Below are 18,492 nucleotides of genomic sequence, written 5' to 3'. Positions count from 1 at the left end.
TTTCATTGTCCTCTTTTGTACGTATGACGAGAACCAGGATTCATTTCCAGTAGCCCATATGCCGCTTGAGATTGACTGGTGAACAAGGTATTGTTTTATTACAATTGTGTTTTAAGTGTTTGTCAGTTTCCCCCCCAAAAAAACTAGAAGAAAAAAAATCTAAAAAAAAAAAAAAATGTCAGTTTCCCCCCAAAAAAAACTAGAAGAAAAAAAATCTAAAAAAAAAAAAAAAAACACTAACATGTAGCAGCAGTGTGTATGCCTCGAATGTTTTTTGTCTAAATAAATGTTTTCAATAAAATAAAACATTTCTCTCTATTTTTATCAATGTTGCAAGCATTTCAAATTGAATTTTCACTCTTTCAACCAGGTCCTTTTGTTACAGAATTATTTGTAAAAGCTTTTGCGTGGCGAAAAGTCTGCACAAACTCGACGGCGTCCAATTAAGATCCAAGGTGTCTTGGTCACATGACAGGCGCCTCAAATCACAATTAACTCGGGCCTCGGAATGTGAAAGCGCCTCCCTGACATGTCTTTGAAGGTGCAAAAGCGCTGCCTTATTAAAGCAATGTTCTTCAATCTTGTGATCAAACGCGCCATCGTGCAGAGAGAATTTTTCATGTTTATGAACTTCCTCGCCATTTGAATGCAGCAAGTTCCTTCTCCCGAAGCTCATATCAATGCTCATAATTGTCTTTTAATAAGGTCAACTATTTACAATGCCAGACATTTGGCTTTTCCGGAGCGATCTGCCACTTAAATGGCACTGGCCCAGACCCAAACACGGGGCCTTGTGAAACCGAATCCCCTGCCTGTCAATCATCCTGTCAACCCCCCGGGCCATTAGCGCAATGTTTATATGAGGCCTGTGCACAGAAGGGGGTCGAAGGGGAGGTCTGGTGGTGAAGGCAGCAGCAGGACACAACTGATGATTTCGACACGCCATAGAAGAAAACGTCTCCAGAGGTTTGTGCATAGTTGTATGGTATGGTGTATATAATCACGTGTTGCTAAGTGGATATTGAAATATATCCAGTAGTATAGATAGAGGATATAGAAAGATAGTTTTAGAGCGATAGATGTAGACAGATGCATATAGATATCAATCTAGATAGATATTGATAGTATAGATGAATACAGATACGTAAGATAGATATTGATAATATCAATAGAGATGGATATAGATAGATATTGATATAAAAAGATCGATATAGATAGACAGATGTAGAGAGATAGATATTTCTATAAAAAGATATATATATATATATATGATAGAAATCGATAGTATAGCTCGATAGAGAGAGAGAGGATAGATATTGATAGTATAGATCGAAAGAGATAGATATAGATCGTATAGATAGAAATACAGCTAGAAAAATATAGATATAGATAGATAGAGATGGATATAGATAGATAAAGAATTAGATCTTTTTTAACAATATCAATTTCCATTCTCCAACAAAATAGAACCATCAAATGCAGACAACACCCAAAAAAATAAATAAACAAAAGCAACAAGCAAACCAAAAGTCTACTCAGAGAAACAAACCTACCATATCATGTATTACAAGAGCATGTTTTTGTGTTTTAAATTTCTGCAAATCTTTGTAAAATTTTCCATTTCTTTTGTATAAATGATTTCACTGCATCCCCCTTTCTAATATAGTGATGTTTATTTTTCCAAATGAATTTGATTTATTGATTTGATTAGACTATCCGAAATAATAAAAAAAAGAAGGCTCTGTATATAAGTCTAAAAAGTACGTCCAAAAATGGACATATCTCTCTGTAGCCAGGAATTAAGTATTTATTTGCTTTTTTCGATGACTGGAGCAACATTCCATTGTTCCTCTCACAGCTAAATATTTGACCTCATCTTTTCCTAGAATTCCATATAAATGTATTGGAGGGTCCCAGGTTTGGGTAGCAACGTAATAACTCCCTGTCTCGTTGTTGGCATCAAATCATCTCTCTTTATACATTCCTTCAAAGTTTCAAATAATCTTACTTTTATATCGTAGCGGTGAGGATAATGACAGGGTTGCGTCAAGTTTTTTTTAGCCGCGACCCGGAAGTTAAACCGACCAGAAACGGAAGCGAAGAATTGTTTGGAAACCTGATGTTGTGCTGTTGCGTTTGTTAGCGTTAACGAAGACTTTTTGGCACTGTTTATTTGTGAAAAGGCGTCCACAATGAAGGAATATTTTGGCTCCACGTCAACCTTGAAGAAGGAATATTGGCTCCACGTCGACCTGCGCAAAAGTGGCGACGCGTTTGTGCAAAGGTAACGCGTCCTCAACTTTTCCACGTTTTCACAGCTTGTTCCTTAAGAAGTATATTTCTATTTAAAAGGAAACATTGTCTCCTATTTAGCGTGTTCCTCGTGTGACTTGGTTAGATAAAAACATGTGGTGCATGTGCACAATCTAACGCTCTTTGCTATTTGCTAATGTGACTATTTTTTAATGAAACTATCTGTCAAAAACAAGAAAGCCTCGATATCTTAAAAGTACAAATGCATGTATTGTCGGTTTTAAATACTTTTGAAGATCACAATGACCTTAAAGAGTGCATTTCTGCTTTCGATTAAAAAATGGACAGCCTGTCATAAAAACAAATGTTTCATTTAATTATTAGCGGCATAAACATTCGAGAGTATTTTAATACTTTGTAGTTATTGGCTGGCAAGTCACGTTTTTGCCTTTATGCAAATTGACGCATATGCAAATTAGCTCACTCAGCGTTTATGTTTTTGTTTATTTTTGCAGGCTGGAGAATGTTTTGGACACCAAACAACTTACAGATTCATAGTTCTGGACATCTGGACTCGTCTGCACCTCAAAGACGGCAACTTTTTTTGGGACAGGTATGTGTTCTGTTTCAAGGCAAGGGTCTCCATGCTGTGTGCGTGTAAGGGGATGGCATGCCAAATCACTCCAAAAAATTAATTTTGCCGATTTTCATTTTAATGAAACTTGATGTGCTTGGGAGTGATGGCATAAGATTAAATCTGAAATTTGAGGTCAATTAGAGCAGTTTTTAGGGACTACAAACCTGCGCATATTAATGAGTTTGGCAAAAAGGGGCGTGGTCACCTTACTTTAAGCCCTTTTTTTTCAGGAACGACTTTGTTAGTCTTCACAAAACACATATTTTTGGAATGTGAACTTAACAAAGAATCCAAATCTGCAATCATTTAGCAGATCAGTGCATATTTCTTTTAACAGCTGAGCTAATTAATATTCGGGTGGCTGTAACTCCAAAATCTTTGCTCTGATTGACCTCAAATTTCAGATTTAGTGTTGTGCAATCACTCTCAACAAGTACAGCAAGTTTCATTCAAATCAAAATCGGCTTGGTTTTAAACCCACTGAGTGATTTGGCATTGAATGACCCCTTGAGGAGGTGAGTGTGATGCCACTTAGTCATTTTTCAGTGCGCCTTGACCTCTGCTTCATCGACTGCACACACACAAGCTCATCATTCAAAGCTTTTGAATTTTTGCTTTTTTTCTAAATTGTTTAAAAATAATTTCTTTTATTAATGAGTGTCCAAAATAACACTGACTTGTTTTTAAAAATATTTTTTAAATAAAAAAAAAATATAAATATTTTGGCTGGCTCTGAAAAATAATAGTTTTTTTTTTTTTTTAATCCTTAAGCACACGTTCAGAAGCATTGAATGATGTTCTTATTGTGTTTGCAAGTGTTGTGCAGTAGTTTAAGGTTTGGCCTATTGTGCTGATGTGACATCACACTCTCTTCCTCAAGTACACATTGTGGCGTCCTCTGCTGTTGCTTCCATGTTGAGCCTGTTGGCCAGTGTTTGTGTTTAACTTTAGTCAAACTTCATTGCTGAAATGGTGTAAAAAAAAAGCGTTTGCGTAGTGTATTGTTCAACTGTAATTACAATGTTTGATTTATTGCTAACTGCACCCTGACTGAGTTTTGAAATAGCGTTGTTATCCACAATTTGTTTTTGTCATGTTCTCATTTGTTGAATGGATGCAACTGAACTGTTTGAGATTTTTGTTTGGTATCTGATGCGAGCAGGCTTCTTGGGTTCAAGCTCAAGGCCAGATGGTGAGCTGTCCCGTCTGGCCTTGAGCATGAACCCAAGAAGCCTGCTCGCATCAGAGGCCAAACAAAAATCTCAAACAGTCCAGTTGCTATCCATTCAACAAATGAGAACATGACAAAAACAAATTGTGGATAACAATGGTTTTTTTTTAAAGAAAATGTAAATACATTTTTCAAATTTTTAAATAAAAAAACATACAAACTCAATCAGGGTGCAGTTAGCAATCCAAACACTCACATTCCAATTACAGCTGAGCAATTTACTGTACAAAAACTTTCTTTTTTCCCAATTTGACACCATTTCAGCAATGTTGATGTGTGACTAAAGTGAAACACTGGATGACAGGCAAGGCTGTCCATGAAAGCAGCAGCAGACGCGAGGGAAGTCCGTCATGTCAGTTCGCTTTAACCTCTGCTTGATGTACGTCGTGAGGTGTAAAATGATGTATTTAAGAAAAAAAACTGCTTCTCTTTAAAATATATTGTTGAACTGTAAATGGAGTCTCCGTGTTTTCTTGCTCACTACACCCTCACTGAGTTTCAAATGACCTCGTTATGGATGCCAAGTGGACTGTTCAGGTTGTGCTGGAAAACGTTTGGCCTCGGCTCCGAGCAGGCTTGTTGGTTTCGTGCTCAAACAGCAGATGGCGAGCTGTCCTTGCTGGCGTTTGAGCATGAACACGAGAAGCCTGCTCGGACGAGAGGCCAAAAGTCTTCCGGCGCGACTTGAGCAGTCCGGTTGCCGTCCAATCACGGCCCGGAAAAAGCATGCGCGTAGCCACACCCACTTTGCAAATCAGGATTTGTCATGCGAAAAATTTTCCCACAACTCCGCCCACCTCTTGAAATGGCCAATCAGATCCTTTCATGGAAAATATTTTACCTAACTCCACCCACCCTGCCAAATTGACCAATCACCTTCCCGCTATGCAAATTTATTTGCATAACCACGCCCATTTTCGGGCAAAAACACTGGATATTGGCACTAATTTGCATATCCACGCCCCTTTATGCTAATGTAAGCTTTGTATGCTAATATATTTGCATAACCCCACCCCATTGCCAGCCCAACCAATCAGATCACGAGCTGCTTCATAATTTGCATAGCCACACCCCATGCACACCAAAGCCACCAATCAGATGGCTGCCTGTTCTCATTTGCATAATGTCCCACCCCCTATTTTTATTTTAAATTTATGGTTGGATTAAAAAAAAATGCAATAATTCATGACATGTAATATTTTATTTATTTGCAAAGTACATGTTAAAGCAAAATATATATAAAAAAATAAACAAAAAAAAAGTTCACAATAAACTATGCAAGATAAAAAAAAAATAACCCTAACAAGTTGGAAGCATTAACAGGCGTCTTCTTGCCGCCGTTTCATGAAGTCGTCAGCCAGCGGGACCAAAGCGTGGAGGGCCCAACAAAACGACAGCAAGTCCAAAGTCACGGATGCCAGTCACGACCTGGAGAAAGGGGGACACGTGAGTTAGAGAACATTTCTTGTGCAGTCAACATTTGACAAACTTAAACCTACCAGGGATGAAGAGGATGGAGGAGTTTGCACGGGTGCGGTCACAGCAAGCATGTGCACGAGTGGTGCAACCGTCTCAAAGTCGTCTTCCACTTCTTGGCAGGCTGCTCCCAAGTTGGCTTCAGCACCTTCTTGCTGTGGTCCTCCAGCTGACCGAGCCGACGCAACCATGCAGAGTAAGCAAAGAGCCCACAGTCAAGAAATAAGTTCTGCAAACTTCACCATCACGTCAAACTGCTTCTGAGGGCTCCACAGTGGACAAACCTAAACGGGAGGTGAGCACGAGATAAGTCCAGCTTCAAATTTTTAATAGTTTAGTCACGTGTCAACATGAAAGATTTAAGGTTCATTGACGACATACTTGTAGAAATTCTTCATCCTGCAGATGCAAAATGTTGGTGGCCAGCGTGCAAAGTCCATGACGGCACCTTCACTCGAAGCTTCTGCACACAGTCCAAAAAACGAAAAAAAGGCCACACTCCTGAAATTTGTCAAGCTTGGGTCATCTCACAGAATGTTGATCATGGCGCCATGTTTCCCCCAGCCCTACAACAAACAAAAAAAATATTTAATTGACTTTATTTAAATAAGAGTAGTTGCTGGTTCAGGTTCTCCAGGGCCAAGATGTGCTTTGGCGCCACCTGGTGGACACAAGCAGGAAGCGAACCAACATGTGAGTATTGGCACAGAATGGCAAATGTACCTTTGTGAAGGGCTTGACTGAAGCGCATCTCATTGCAGCTTTGGGGGAACTGCAAAAGAGAAATTTGTTAAAAGAAATGTTCTCGTCAGCCATTTTGTTTCGCAGAGTGATCAAACGTTCCACGTTGTAGCTCATCTTCACCACGTGCTGAAACAAATTAAAACATGACATCATATTTGTATGCATTTGAGTGTTTTTATCTCACCAGTGACGAGAGCAGAGCTGAGCAGGACATCTCGGCAATGACCTGGAGCACGAAAAGGGCTGTAAGACACAATGACATAGTTAGCAACATGGCATTTGGTAAGCGCATTTAAATGAAGGTTGAAAAAAAAGACGCCATTTTAGAGTCAATTTGGCCATTCGCTGCAGGATGCAAGCCTGTGGACAGAAATTGAAACAATTAAAATAAAGCAATAGTTGATTCGCGTTTGAATTGTGAACATAAAAACGCTGGCAACCTACCTTCTGCCAAACGCGGCTCTTTTGCTACAATACAAAAAAAAAGTGCGTTAGTTTAAAAAGTTAACATAGTTTACTTACCGCTTTAAATCTCAGGCGTTTGTGTCATTTTTGCGTTTGGGATAATTGAACACTTCGGCTGCAAGATAGAAAAGTTATTGCATGCCGAAAACATGAATTAATGGTCAAAGTTCTAATGACGAGTCTTAAAAAATTAAACTTTAAACACTCACTTTGACAAACCTGTCGGTCATCTTGTCGAGGACGCTGGTTTGAAATTGTCGCAGCTTAAATAGATTTTCGCTAACGACGTGGTCACGTGCTTCTTTTTTTCCTAAAAAGCTTTATTTAAACAAGAACACAAAAAAATGAAAGACGAAACTGACAGAAAAACAAGTGAAACGAGAGCTAGACGGGATTCGAAACGACGCCGCTCGCGGCTGCCTGCACCGCAATCCCTGTCTGTAACCATTCGGCTAATTGCGCCATGACATTTCCGGTAATTTTTTCCTTTATATTTAATCCATGTTCATTGTCAGCCACTGAATTTTATATACTTAATCTATAAATCCAAACCAAACGCCCGTAACCGATAAACCAGAATTAGTCGAGTGGTTTTCGACTTTACATTTGGCTTGGATGTACCCGCGTTCGAATCCCGTTTTCTGCTTATGTGCATTTATTTGCAACGGTGGTGCAGAGAGCGAGACTCGAACCCGAGTCATCTGAACCGAACGCAAAGTTTTATACCAGTCAACCAACATGGATGAAAATCTACTCATTTTTATGGTAGTATTTCTTTCTCATGTAGTTATGTTTCTATGTATACATTGCAATTATTTTCTAGTCTGGTGTGATCTAAGCCAACAATTTCGGCTGCCGCTGACCTAGTTCGTGTCCTGTTCTTTTCCTCATTTCTATGTCTGTTGAAAAAGGTAGCCAAGAGCAAGATTCGAACAAAGTCACCGCGGTAACGGAATCCTTTTCTTATACCATGAGCCAACCAGCCGTGACGTTCCGGTCCCAAAAACATGAAAGCCATGAGTACGCACCCTGTTTTCTTATTTTTTTTTAAATCAAAATCGGGTGCTGGTTTTCTCCTTCCTCCACATCATCCACTGAACTTCGAATCCAAGGACGGTCATTCTTTTGCATCACAACCAAGTCAACCCTGGATGCAGTTACACCAGTTATCCACATGAGGGCAGTATTGCATCACATCGAGTGCTCCGGCTGTTTCCTCGAAATGTATGTCTTGGTTTGCCTGCGCACACTATTGGGTTTATGCGTAACTCATTGGAACATAAAGAACATGCAAAGATTGGACTGGGTTATGTCAGCTTTATTTGGGGAAACACAATATGACAAAGACATTTCACTTAAGGAATTTCAATAATAATAATAATAATAATTTAATAATTTAAATTAGTTTTTTAAGAACCATTCTGCTTTAGGATAGTGCAGAACTTAAACTGGGCTCAAAAGTGACCAGCAAAAATCTAGGAATAATTTGTGCTCCCCTAACAGCAATCATAACTGCCTTAATAGTTCAAACCGTAAAAATATCACAAACTATGATCCCAAAACATTTGGAAAGAGGTTCGCAAAATGTGAACCATTAATCTGTACTTCATAAAAGCATGTAGTCATAGAATGTAAATAAGTGAACAGTTTGCACGTCATATTTAATTGTGGGTACCAGTGTGTACCGTGCATGGCTTGTGCGTCAGGTGAAGCGAGGCTAAGAACACCTGAGATTAATGTAAAAATGTACACTCTTGATATTTTTCCCCTGTGCAGTCACGATGGACTTAGACATCTGAGAATGGAGATGGTTAAAAGCGAGCAAATGTTGCTCCTCTGCAGTCCCTCAATAATGACACTTGACCTTTTCCATCAGTCTTGTAAACTTGGCTTGACTTCACTTCCTCCGCGTGTCCACCAGGTGGTAGTCAATTGTCTACTGACCTTGATGAGCGTCTTTTTATTTTATTTTTTACGTCGATGTAATAAACTTAACTTAAACTGAGTGTGGCTGGTCCGTTTTTTTATTTTGTTTTCAGGTTTCCATCTTGGAGAAGTCTGACAGGAATGTTTCGATCTAATAATCGAGTCATATGGGCAACATGTAAAATCGAAGTCAATGTTCCCTTTGTAATCGAAATGTACTTTTGGAAGAGCATGCAGAAAAAATGTGTTAAAGTTGAGCATGTGTTACCTGCGCACAAAATGTTCACAGTTAATGTGGACGCTACAGCAGCTTCATTGTGGGAACCTCTGCTCGTACAAACGATCAAAAACTCGTCACGTGGCAAGGTAACTAAAATAGCCACGCGTTTAAAGAAACAAAACAAAGTTTACATAAACACGCCGATCAATCCAAACACTTTCTTGTTTTGGTTTCATTGGGCTTTTCACTTCCGGGTTATAAATGTCATTTCCCTCCACAAAAAACTTTATTTGCCAGTCTGTCAACAAACTTTAACACACGGGAGATATAAAAAAATAAACCACCCAAAAACAAAACAAATATATCGTCCGAGTCTAGTAGCTTCCTATAGTCTCGCCAACAATAATAAGACATGAGGACCGACTTGGGAGAGTCTTCGGTTTATTGCATTCGACAATAGCCACAACAGTACAACACTTTTTCATGACGTGTTTGAACATGCAACTGTTATCAGTTATCCACCACCTGAATGTAGTTACAGCGATTCACCGCAAGACGGCAGCATATGTTGTGTTTTGCCCATTTCCCCTCTAAACGTTCGCATCTTCACTATATTTAATCTATGACGTGATTTGACCATGCAATCGTCAAGTTTTTTTTCCAACGACAAAATCTTTGGTCGTGTTCATCACCTCCTCCTGCACATACATAAAACCAAAAGTTTCTCCCAAGAATATTATTTTTTACATCGTACAACAAACTGTTACAACTTAACTTGACGAAACAGTTTGGCACGTAGTGACCGTAGTTGTAGTTAAGTCAATTTACCACGGGGGGGCGATATTCCAATGCAATCAGTGTTTGAGACGTTATAAGTGAAGTTTTTTTTCCAGTGACGAAATATTTGATCGTGTTTATATCACCTCCTCCTGCACATACAAAAAACCAAAAGTTTCTCCTAAGAATATTATTTTTTTACATTGTACAACAGACTGTTACAATTTAACTAGACAAAACAGTTTTGTATATCGTTTGCATTTATTTATCGCCGTACACCTTAAATGAATGTATTGTTTTTGCAAATTGCAAACATTTTAGCTAGTAAGACGTTAGCACGCAAAAAATGATGTTAGCACGCCATTAGCTCAATTAGTCGCGTCTTGAAAAGGTTTCCGGTTATGACGTCACACATGTTTTTTCTTCAAAAACGTACAGAGAATTTCAAAAATCCACAATACGACAGCATTTTTTTTATTTTTTTTTTTAAATGAAGCCAGGTGCCAGCAGTTTGATACACGTCTGAAATACCAAATTTTCTAATTACTTTTTGACTTTCAATGTTCCAATTTTTGCGCATGCGGCTGACAGCCTTGAAAAATGTTTATTTTTTTTCTTTCGGTGGGGGACGAATATATTTTTTAAACTCTGTATGTGCCGTTTTACACTCTGTCATTTTAGTTTGTTAATCGCTTTGTCAATATTTTTTTTATTTTTATTTTTAGCGTCGCTGCGACCCGGAAGTTAAATCTACCGGAAAAGGAAATGAGCAATTGTTTGTCTGGGTGGATCGTTTGCTAATGTTGTTTTGTGGAATTCGAACAAATGTGCTAAGTTTGTTAAGCTACCTCAGCTCAAAATAGTCTCTTTTTTATAGTTTACATGTGCAAAGACGTCCACGATGCAGGCATATATTCTCCACGTCGGCTGTACAAAAGTCCCGACGTATTTTGCAAAGGTAACGCATTCTCATCTTTTCCACGTTTTCACTGCTTGCTCCTCTAAAAATAGACTTTTCTTTAAAAAACAAACATACTATTTGGCGTGCCACACAGGTAGTTGTTTTGTTTTAATCAAAACATTAGGTGCATTTGCAACTGTAATGCTATTTTTAATGTAAAAATCGTTTCTTTGCGATATCTTAAAGTACAAATATATGTATTGTAGGTTTTAAATGCATTTAAAGCTCACACTGACCAAAACGTTTGTAAGTTGCTTTCAATTAAAAAATGGACAGCCTATCATAAAAACAAATGTTACATTTACTTATTAGCGGCATAAACATTTAAGAGTATTTTAATACTTCGCAGCTATTGGCTGGCAAGTCACGTTTTTTCCTTTATGCAAATTGACGCATATGCAAATTAGGGCATATGCAAATGAGCTCACTCAATGTTTATGTTTTTGTTTATTTTTACAAGCTGGAGGATGTTTTGGACACCAAACAACAGACAGTTTCATAGTTCTGGACATCTGGACTCGTCTGCACTCCAAAGACGGCAACTTTTTTTGGACAGGTGAGTGTTCTCTTTCACGGCAAGGAACTCCATGCTCTGTGCTTAAGGGGATGGCATGCCAAATCACTCCAAAAAATTAATTTTGCCGATTTTCATTTTAATGAAACTTGATGTGCTTGGGAGTGATGGCATAACATTAAATCTGAAATTTGAGGTCAATTAGAGTAGTTTTTAGGTGCTACAAACCTACGCATATTAATGAGTTTGGCAAAAAGGGGCGTGGTCACCTTACTTTAAGCCCTTTTTTTTCAGGAACGACTTTGTCAATCTTCACAAAACACATATTTTTGGAATGTGAACTTAACAAGGAATCCAAATCTGCAATCATTTAGCAGATCAGTGCATATTTCTTTTAACAGCTGAGCTCATTAATATTCGGGTGGCTGTAACTCCAAAATCTTTGCTCTGATTGACCTCAAATTTCAGATTTAGTGTAGTGCAATCACTCTCAACAAGTACAGCAAGTTTAATTAAAATCAAAATCGGCTTGCTTTTAAACCCACTGAGTGATTTGGCATTGAATGACCCCTTGAGGAGGTGAGTGTGATGCCACTTAGTCATTTTTCAGTGCGCCTTGACCTCTGCTTCATCGACTGCACACACACAAGCTCATCATTCAATGCCTTTTGAACATTTGTTTTTTTTTCTAAATGGTTTAAAAAGAATTTGTTTTATTAATACGTTGCCAAAATATCACAGACTTTTTTTTTTTTAAAACTTCAGCATATGTTCAGAAGCATTGAATGATGTTCTTGTTGTGTTTGCAAGTGTTGTGCAGTACTTGAAGCTTTGGCCTGTTGTGCTGATGTGACATCACACACACTCTTCCTCAAGCACACATTGTGGCGTCCTCTGCTGCTGCTTCCATGTTGAGCCTGTCAGCCAGTGTTTGTTTGTAACTAAAGTCAAACCTCTTTGCTGAAATGGTGTCAAATTGTTAAAAAGATAGCATGTTTGTTTAATATATTGTTTAACTGGAATTAGAATGTTTTATTGCTAACTGCACCCTGACTGAGTTTTAAAAAAAGTAAAAATTTTGAAAAATTAATAGATTTTTTTTTATTTATTTAAAAATTAAAAACTGTAATTATTTTTTTTTTTAAAGCCTTGTTATCCACAACTTGTTTTTCTCATATTCTCATTAGTTGAATGGATGGCAACTGGACTGTTTGAGTTTTCTTGGAAGATTTATGTTTGGCCTCGGCTCCAAGCAAGATTCTTGGGTTCTTGCTCAAGGCCAGACGGCGAGCTGTCCCGTCTGGCCTTGAGCATGAACCCAAGAAGCTTGCTTGGAGCCGAGGCCAAACAAAAATCTCAAACAGTCCAGTTGCCATCCATTCAACTAATGAGAATATGAGAAAAACAAATTGTGGATAACAATTTTTAAAATTTTTTTAAATTACTTTTTTTTTTTTTTTTATTAAAAAAAGAAATACAAACTCAGTCAGGGTGCAGTTAGCAATCCAAACACTCACATTCCAATTACAGCTGAGCAATTTATTGTCCAAAAACTACTTTTTTTTTTTTAACAATTTGACACCATTTAAGAAATGTTGATGTGTGACAAAAGTGAAGCACTGGATGACAGGCTGGAGTTGAAAGCAGCAGCAGAGATCGCCCCAATGTGTGCTTTAGTCAGTCATGTCCGTGCGCCTTGGCCTCTGCTTCGACTGCACACACACAAGCACATCATTCAATGCTTTTGAACATTTGTTTTTTTGATAAGTTGCCAAAATAACAACTAATTGATTTTAAAATATTTTTTAAATTAAAAAAATATTTTTTTTTTCATTCTGAAGCACATTGAATGATGTTCTCATTGTGTTTGCAAATGTTGTGCAGCACTTGAAGCTTTGGCCTATTGTGCTGATGTGACATCACACACTCTTCCTCAAGCACACATTGTGGCGTCCTCTGCTGTTGCTTCCATGTTGAGCCTGTCAGCCAGTGTTTGTGTTTAACTTAAGTCAGACATTATTGCTAAAATTGTGTCGAATTGTTAAAAAAAAAGCGTTTGTGTACGATATTGTTTAACTGTAATTCAAATGTTTTATTGCTAACTGCACCCAGACTGAGTTTTAAAAAAAGTAAAAATTTTGAAAAATTAATAGATTTTTTTTAATTAATTTAAAAATTAAAAACTGTAATTATTTTTTTTTAATGCCTTGTTATCCACAATTTGTTTTTGTCATGTTCTCGTTTGTTGAATGGATGGCAACAGGACTGTTTGAGATTTTTGTTTGGTATCTGATGCGAGCAAAACCCAAACAGTCCTGTTGCCATCCATTCAACAAACGAGAAAACATGACAAAAACAAATTGTGGATAACAAGGCTTTAAAAAAAAAAATAATTACAGTTTTTAATTTTTAAATAAATAAAAATAAAATTTAACTCAGTCAGGGTGCAGTTAGCAATCAAAACACTCAGACTCCAATTACAGCTGAGCAATTTATTGTACAAAAACAGTTTGACACCATTTCAGCAATGTTGATGTGTGACTAAAGTTAAACACTGGATGACAGGCTGTACATGAAAGCAGCAGCAGAGATCGCCACCATGCGTGCTCGAGTCCGTCATGTCAGTTCGCTTTAACCTCTGCTTGATGTACGTCGTAAGGTGTAAAATTATGTATTTGACAAAAAAACTGCTTCTCTTTAAAATATATTGTTGAACTGTAAATGGAGTCTCCGTGTTTTCTTGCTCACTGCACCCTCACTGAGTTTCAAATGACCTCGTTATGGATGCCAAGTGGACTGTTCAGGTTGTGCTGGAAAACGTTTGGCCTCGGCTCCGAGCAGGCTTGTTGGTTTCGTGCTCAAACAGCAGATGGCGAGCTGTCCTTGCTGGCGTTTGAGCATGAACACGAGAAGCCTGCTCGGACGAGAGGCCAAAAGTCTTCCGGCGCGACTTGAGCAGTCCGGTTGCCGTCCAATCACGGCCCGGAAAAAGCATGCGCGTAGCCACACCCACTTTGCAAATCTGGATTTGTCATGCGAAATTTTTTTCCACAACTCCGCCCACCTCTTGAAATGACCAATCAGATCCTTTCATGCAAAACAATTTACCTAACTCCACCCACTCTCCTGAATTGACCAATCAGCTTGCTTATATGCAAATAAATTTGCATAACCACGCCCACTTTCTGCCGAAAAACAGTGGATATTGGCACTGATTTGCATATCCACACCCCTGTATGCTAATATTGGCATTTCATGCAAATTTTTCTCATAACTCCACCCCTCTTCAAGCTCAACCAATCAGATCACTCGCCGGTACCTAATTTGCATAGCCACACCCACTTTCTTACCGACTCAACCAATCAGATGGCTGCCTGCTCCTCATTTGGATAATGCCCCACCCACTATTCCTCACTCGACTGTCTTTGAGAATTAGGAATTTGTTTTATTTATTTATTTTTATTAAAGATGTTACAAGAATGCATGACAAGTAATATTTTATTTATTTGCAAAGTACATGGTGAATGGCAAAAAAAAAAAAAGAATAAAAAAAAACTGACAAAAAACTATGGACCAAAAAAAAAAAAAACCTTACAAGTGTGAGTCATTGACAGGTGAAGTTGTCAGCCAGCGGGACCAAAGCGTGGCGGGCTCAACAAAACGATATCCAGTCCAAAGTCACGGATGCCAGTCACTACCTGGAGAAAGGGGGACATGCGAGTTAGAGAACATTTCATGTGCAGTCAACAGTTGACTAAATTAAACCTACCAGGGATGAAGAGTTTGCATGGATGCACTCACAGGAAGCCAACTCTGAAAGAGAAAAAAAAAAAAAACATTTTGTTGAAGTTGTCAAGTGCAGTCACAGCACGCATGTACACACGAGTGGTGCAACCGTCTCAAACTTGTCTTCCACTTTTTGGCAGGCTGCTCCCAAGTTGGCTTCAACACCTTGATGCGGTCCTCCAGCTGACGCCGACAACGACGCAGAGTAAGCAAAGAGCCCAAAGTCAAAAAAACAAGTTTACACAACCAAGTTTTGTTGAAATGACCATTTATTTTACTTGCAGATTAAAAGTCAAGTTGCACACCATGGAAGGGGGGGGGGGGTAAAAAGTTGCAGAGCGAGGACAGCTTGGACCAGTGTGTCATGACTTCTGGGAAACAAAAGAAAAACATTGCGAGTCAAAACATTTAAACACCTTTTTGTTGATGAAACGCACGACCACAAGCTTGTCAAAATTCCGCGTCTGACATTTTGTGACGCTGGACCCTTCTGCTTGATGACGAACAGTTGCCAGTTCTGCAAACTTCGCCATCACGTCAAACTGCTTCTGAGGGCTCCACAGCGGACAAACCTAAACGGGAGGTAAGCACGAGATAAGTCCAGCTTCAAATTTTTAAGTTTATTCACGTGAAAGATTCAAGGTTCATTGATGACATACTTGTAGAAATTCTTCATCCTGCAGATGCAAAATGTTGGTGGCCAGCGTGCAAAGTCCATGACGGCACCTTCACTCGAAGCTCCTGCACACAGTCCAAAAAAAGAAAAAAGTCCAAACTCCTGAAATTTGTCAAGCTTGTCATGACACAGAATGTTGATCATGGCGCCATGTTTCCCCCAGCCCTACAACAAACAAAAAAAATATTTCTTTGACTTTATTTAAATAAGAGTAGTTGCTGGTTCAGGTTCTCCAGGGCCAACATGTGCTTTGGCGCCACCTGGTGGACACAAGCAGGAAGCGAACCAACATGTGAGTATTGGCACAGAATGGCAAATGTACCTTTGTGAAGGGCTTGACTGAAGCGCATCTCATTGCAGCTTTGGGGGAACTGCAAAAGAGAAATTTGTTAAAAGAAATGTTCTCGTCAGCCATTTTGTTTCGCAGAGTGATCAAACGTTCCACGTTGTAGCTCATCTTCACCACGTGCTGAAACAAATTAAAACATGACATCATATTTGTATGCATTGGAGTGTTTTTATCTCACCAGTGACGAGAGCAGAGCTGAGCAGGACATCTCGGCAATGACCTGGAGCACGAAAAGGGCTGAAAGACACAAAGACATAGTTAGCAACATGGCATTTGGTCAGCGCATTTAAATGCAGGTGAAAAAAAAAAAAGAGAGAGACGCCATTTTAGAGTCAATTTGGCCATTCGCTGCAGGATGCAAGCCTGTGGACAGAAATTAAAACAATTAAAATAAAGCAATAGTTGATTCGCGTTTGAATTGTGAACATAAAAACGCTGGCAACCTACCTTCTGCCAAACGCGGCTCTTTTTCTGTAATGCAAAAAATAAAAGTGCGTTAGTTTAAAAAGTTAACATAGTTTACTTACCGCTTTAAATCTCAAGCGTTTGTGTCATTTTATCCCGCGTTTGGGATCATTAAACACTTGAGCTGCAAGATAGGAAAGTTATTGCATGCCGAAAACATGAATTAATGGTCAAAGTTACAATGACGAGTCTAAAAAAAGAAACTTTGACAAACCTTTTGGTCATCTTGTCGAGACGTCGGCGTGAAGTTGTCAGCTCGGTGGAGAAAGAGAACGCTCGTTCAATTTGTCGCAGCTTAAATAGATTTTCGCTAATGACGTCGTCACGTGCTTCTTTTTTTTTCCTCAAAAGCTTTATTTAAACAAGGGAACAAAAAATAAATAAAAGATTCAACTTTGCCGGAAAAACTAGAAATAATACGTGAAAGCAAGCCTGGTGGGGATCGAACCAGCGCCGTTCGAACGCTGTCGCACCGTAATCCTTGTCGTTGACCATTCGGCTGTTATCGCCTTGGCACTTCCGGTGTTTTAATCCTTTATAATATAGTCTTTCAAATTTTTTGCGACCGAATTCTATGTACTTTAATCTATAAATTCAGACCAAACACCAGTGATCGCTAAGCAAGAGTTAGTCGAGTGGTTTTCGACTTTGCGTTTGTTTTAGATGTATCCGTGTTCGAGTCCCGTTTTCTGCTTATCTGCAATTATGTGTAATGATGGTGCAGAGAGCGAGACTCGAACCTGGGTCACCTGAACCGGACGCAAAGTTTTAGACCAGTCAACCAACATAGATGAAAGTTTTCGCATTTTTTTGGTAGTATTTCTCTTGTATTTATTCCTGTTAGAGTGGCTGCCTGTCTGGTGTGGTCCAGTGTACCAAGCCAACGATTTCGGCGACCGCGGACAAAATTCGTTTCCCATTCTTTTCCTCATTTCTATGTCTGTTGAAAAAGGTTGCAAAGATCAGGGTTCGAACTTTATCACTGCGGTACCGGAATCCTTTCCTAATACCATGGGCCAACCAGCCGTGTCGTTGCCGCTTAAGAAAATGAAGGTCATGAGTTCCTATCCTGGTTTTTATATTGAAAATTATCGCTGGGTTTCCCCCCCATCCACGCTCCCTCCCGGGAGTCAACTACATCATCCACTGAACTTCGAAAACAAGGACGGACATTCTTGTGTATCGCTTGCAGGTCAAACCTGGGTACAGTTACTCAAATTATCCACAGGAGGGCAGTACTACATCACATCGAGTGCTTATCACTATTGGGTTTATGTGTGACTCATTTGAACATAAAGAACATGCAAAGCGTGTACTTGGTTATGTCAGTTTTATTTGGAGAAACACAAGATGACAAAGACATGTCACACCAGGATGTCCTATTAGAATTATTTTTTATTTAACGTCCATTCTGCGTTCGTATCGTGCAGAACCTAAACTGGACCCAAAAGTGAATAGCAAAAAATATGAATGTTATGCTCCCCTAAAAACGATCATAGCTGCCTTAATAGTTCTCTGTAACTTATAAAAACGTGCAGCCATAGCAAATGGAATGTAAAGAATGGAACAGATTATGCGTCAAAATTAATCGTGGGTCTCAATAGCATTTGGCTGAGGTACGAGATGGAGAAAAGTGAGCGAATGTTGCTCTTCTGCAGTCCTTCACTTTTGACAATTGACCTTTGCAAAACGAAATATACTTTTGGATGAGCAGGCAGAGAAAATGTGTTGAAGTTGAGCACGTGTTACCTGTGCACAAAATGTTCACAGTTCATGTGGACGCAACAGCAGCCGACGTGAAGTAATTATTTCATTGTGGGAGCCGCTGCTCATGCAAACAATCAAAATGTCTTACTTCGCGTTTAAGCAACTTAACTAACTTAGCTCACGCGTTTAAAGACACAAAACAACGTTTACGCAAACGCGCCGGTCAATTTAAATCTTTCCTTGTTTTCGGTTCAAGGGCTTTTCACTTCCGGGTTATATAAACGTCAACCTTAAAAAAAACGTAA

At 38.9% G+C, this 18,492-nt stretch overlaps 3 long non-coding RNA genes across 10 annotated transcripts; 1 reads left to right on the top strand and 2 right to left on the bottom strand.

The window, feature by feature from the left end:
* Positions 1-2,098: 2,098 nt before the first annotated feature.
* On the top strand, positions 2,099-16,163 carry LOC148341556 (uncharacterized). Of its 3 annotated transcripts, XR_015842342.1 has the most exons (6): positions 2,099-2,284; positions 2,769-2,866; positions 5,472-5,567; positions 5,721-5,793; positions 15,275-15,573; positions 15,674-16,163. It is a non-coding gene; the product is annotated as an uncharacterized LOC148341556 (long non-coding RNA). The 3 variants fall into 3 exon arrangements; XR_015842344.1 differs by lacking the exons at positions 5,472-5,567; positions 5,721-5,793 and adding an exon at positions 15,131-15,195; XR_015842343.1 differs by lacking the exons at positions 2,099-2,284; positions 2,769-2,866; positions 5,472-5,567; positions 5,721-5,793 and adding exons at positions 10,497-10,687; positions 11,151-11,246; positions 15,131-15,195.
* On the bottom strand, positions 5,304-16,829 carry LOC148341555 (uncharacterized). 5 transcript variants are annotated; one of them, XR_015842346.1, is made up of 10 exons: positions 16,695-16,829; positions 16,543-16,604; positions 16,194-16,252; positions 15,989-16,037; positions 15,650-15,731; positions 15,460-15,562; positions 15,296-15,361; positions 15,100-15,173; positions 14,974-15,017; positions 14,685-14,902 (listed from the first exon to the last, which is right to left on the bottom strand). It is a non-coding gene; the product is annotated as an uncharacterized LOC148341555 (long non-coding RNA). The 5 variants fall into 5 exon arrangements; XR_015842347.1 differs by lacking the exon at positions 14,685-14,902 and adding an exon at positions 5,304-5,549 and having other exon boundaries at positions 15,100-15,361; XR_015842348.1 differs by lacking the exon at positions 15,296-15,361 and having other exon boundaries at positions 15,407-15,562.
* LOC148341557 (uncharacterized) lies at positions 5,823-7,259 on the bottom strand. 2 transcript variants are annotated; one of them, XR_015842383.1, is made up of 6 exons: positions 7,016-7,259; positions 6,864-6,921; positions 6,526-6,584; positions 6,321-6,369; positions 5,979-6,163; positions 5,823-5,881 (listed from the first exon to the last, which is right to left on the bottom strand). It is a non-coding gene; the product is annotated as an uncharacterized LOC148341557 (long non-coding RNA). The 2 variants fall into 2 exon arrangements; XR_015842382.1 differs by having other exon boundaries at positions 5,979-6,060; positions 7,016-7,252.
* Positions 16,830-18,492: the final 1,663 nt, after the last annotated feature.

The sequence above is a fragment of the Idiotropiscis lumnitzeri genome, chromosome 2, assembly GCF_059441095.1.
Source record: "Idiotropiscis lumnitzeri isolate Australia: NSW breed Sydney's pygmy pipehorse chromosome 2, RoL_Ilum_1.0, whole genome shotgun sequence".
NCBI classification, from domain to species: domain Eukaryota; kingdom Metazoa; phylum Chordata; class Actinopteri; order Syngnathiformes; family Syngnathidae; genus Idiotropiscis; species Idiotropiscis lumnitzeri.
The sequence above is the reverse complement of the archived record's forward strand: the minus strand, read 5'-3'. Positions and strand labels throughout refer to the sequence as shown.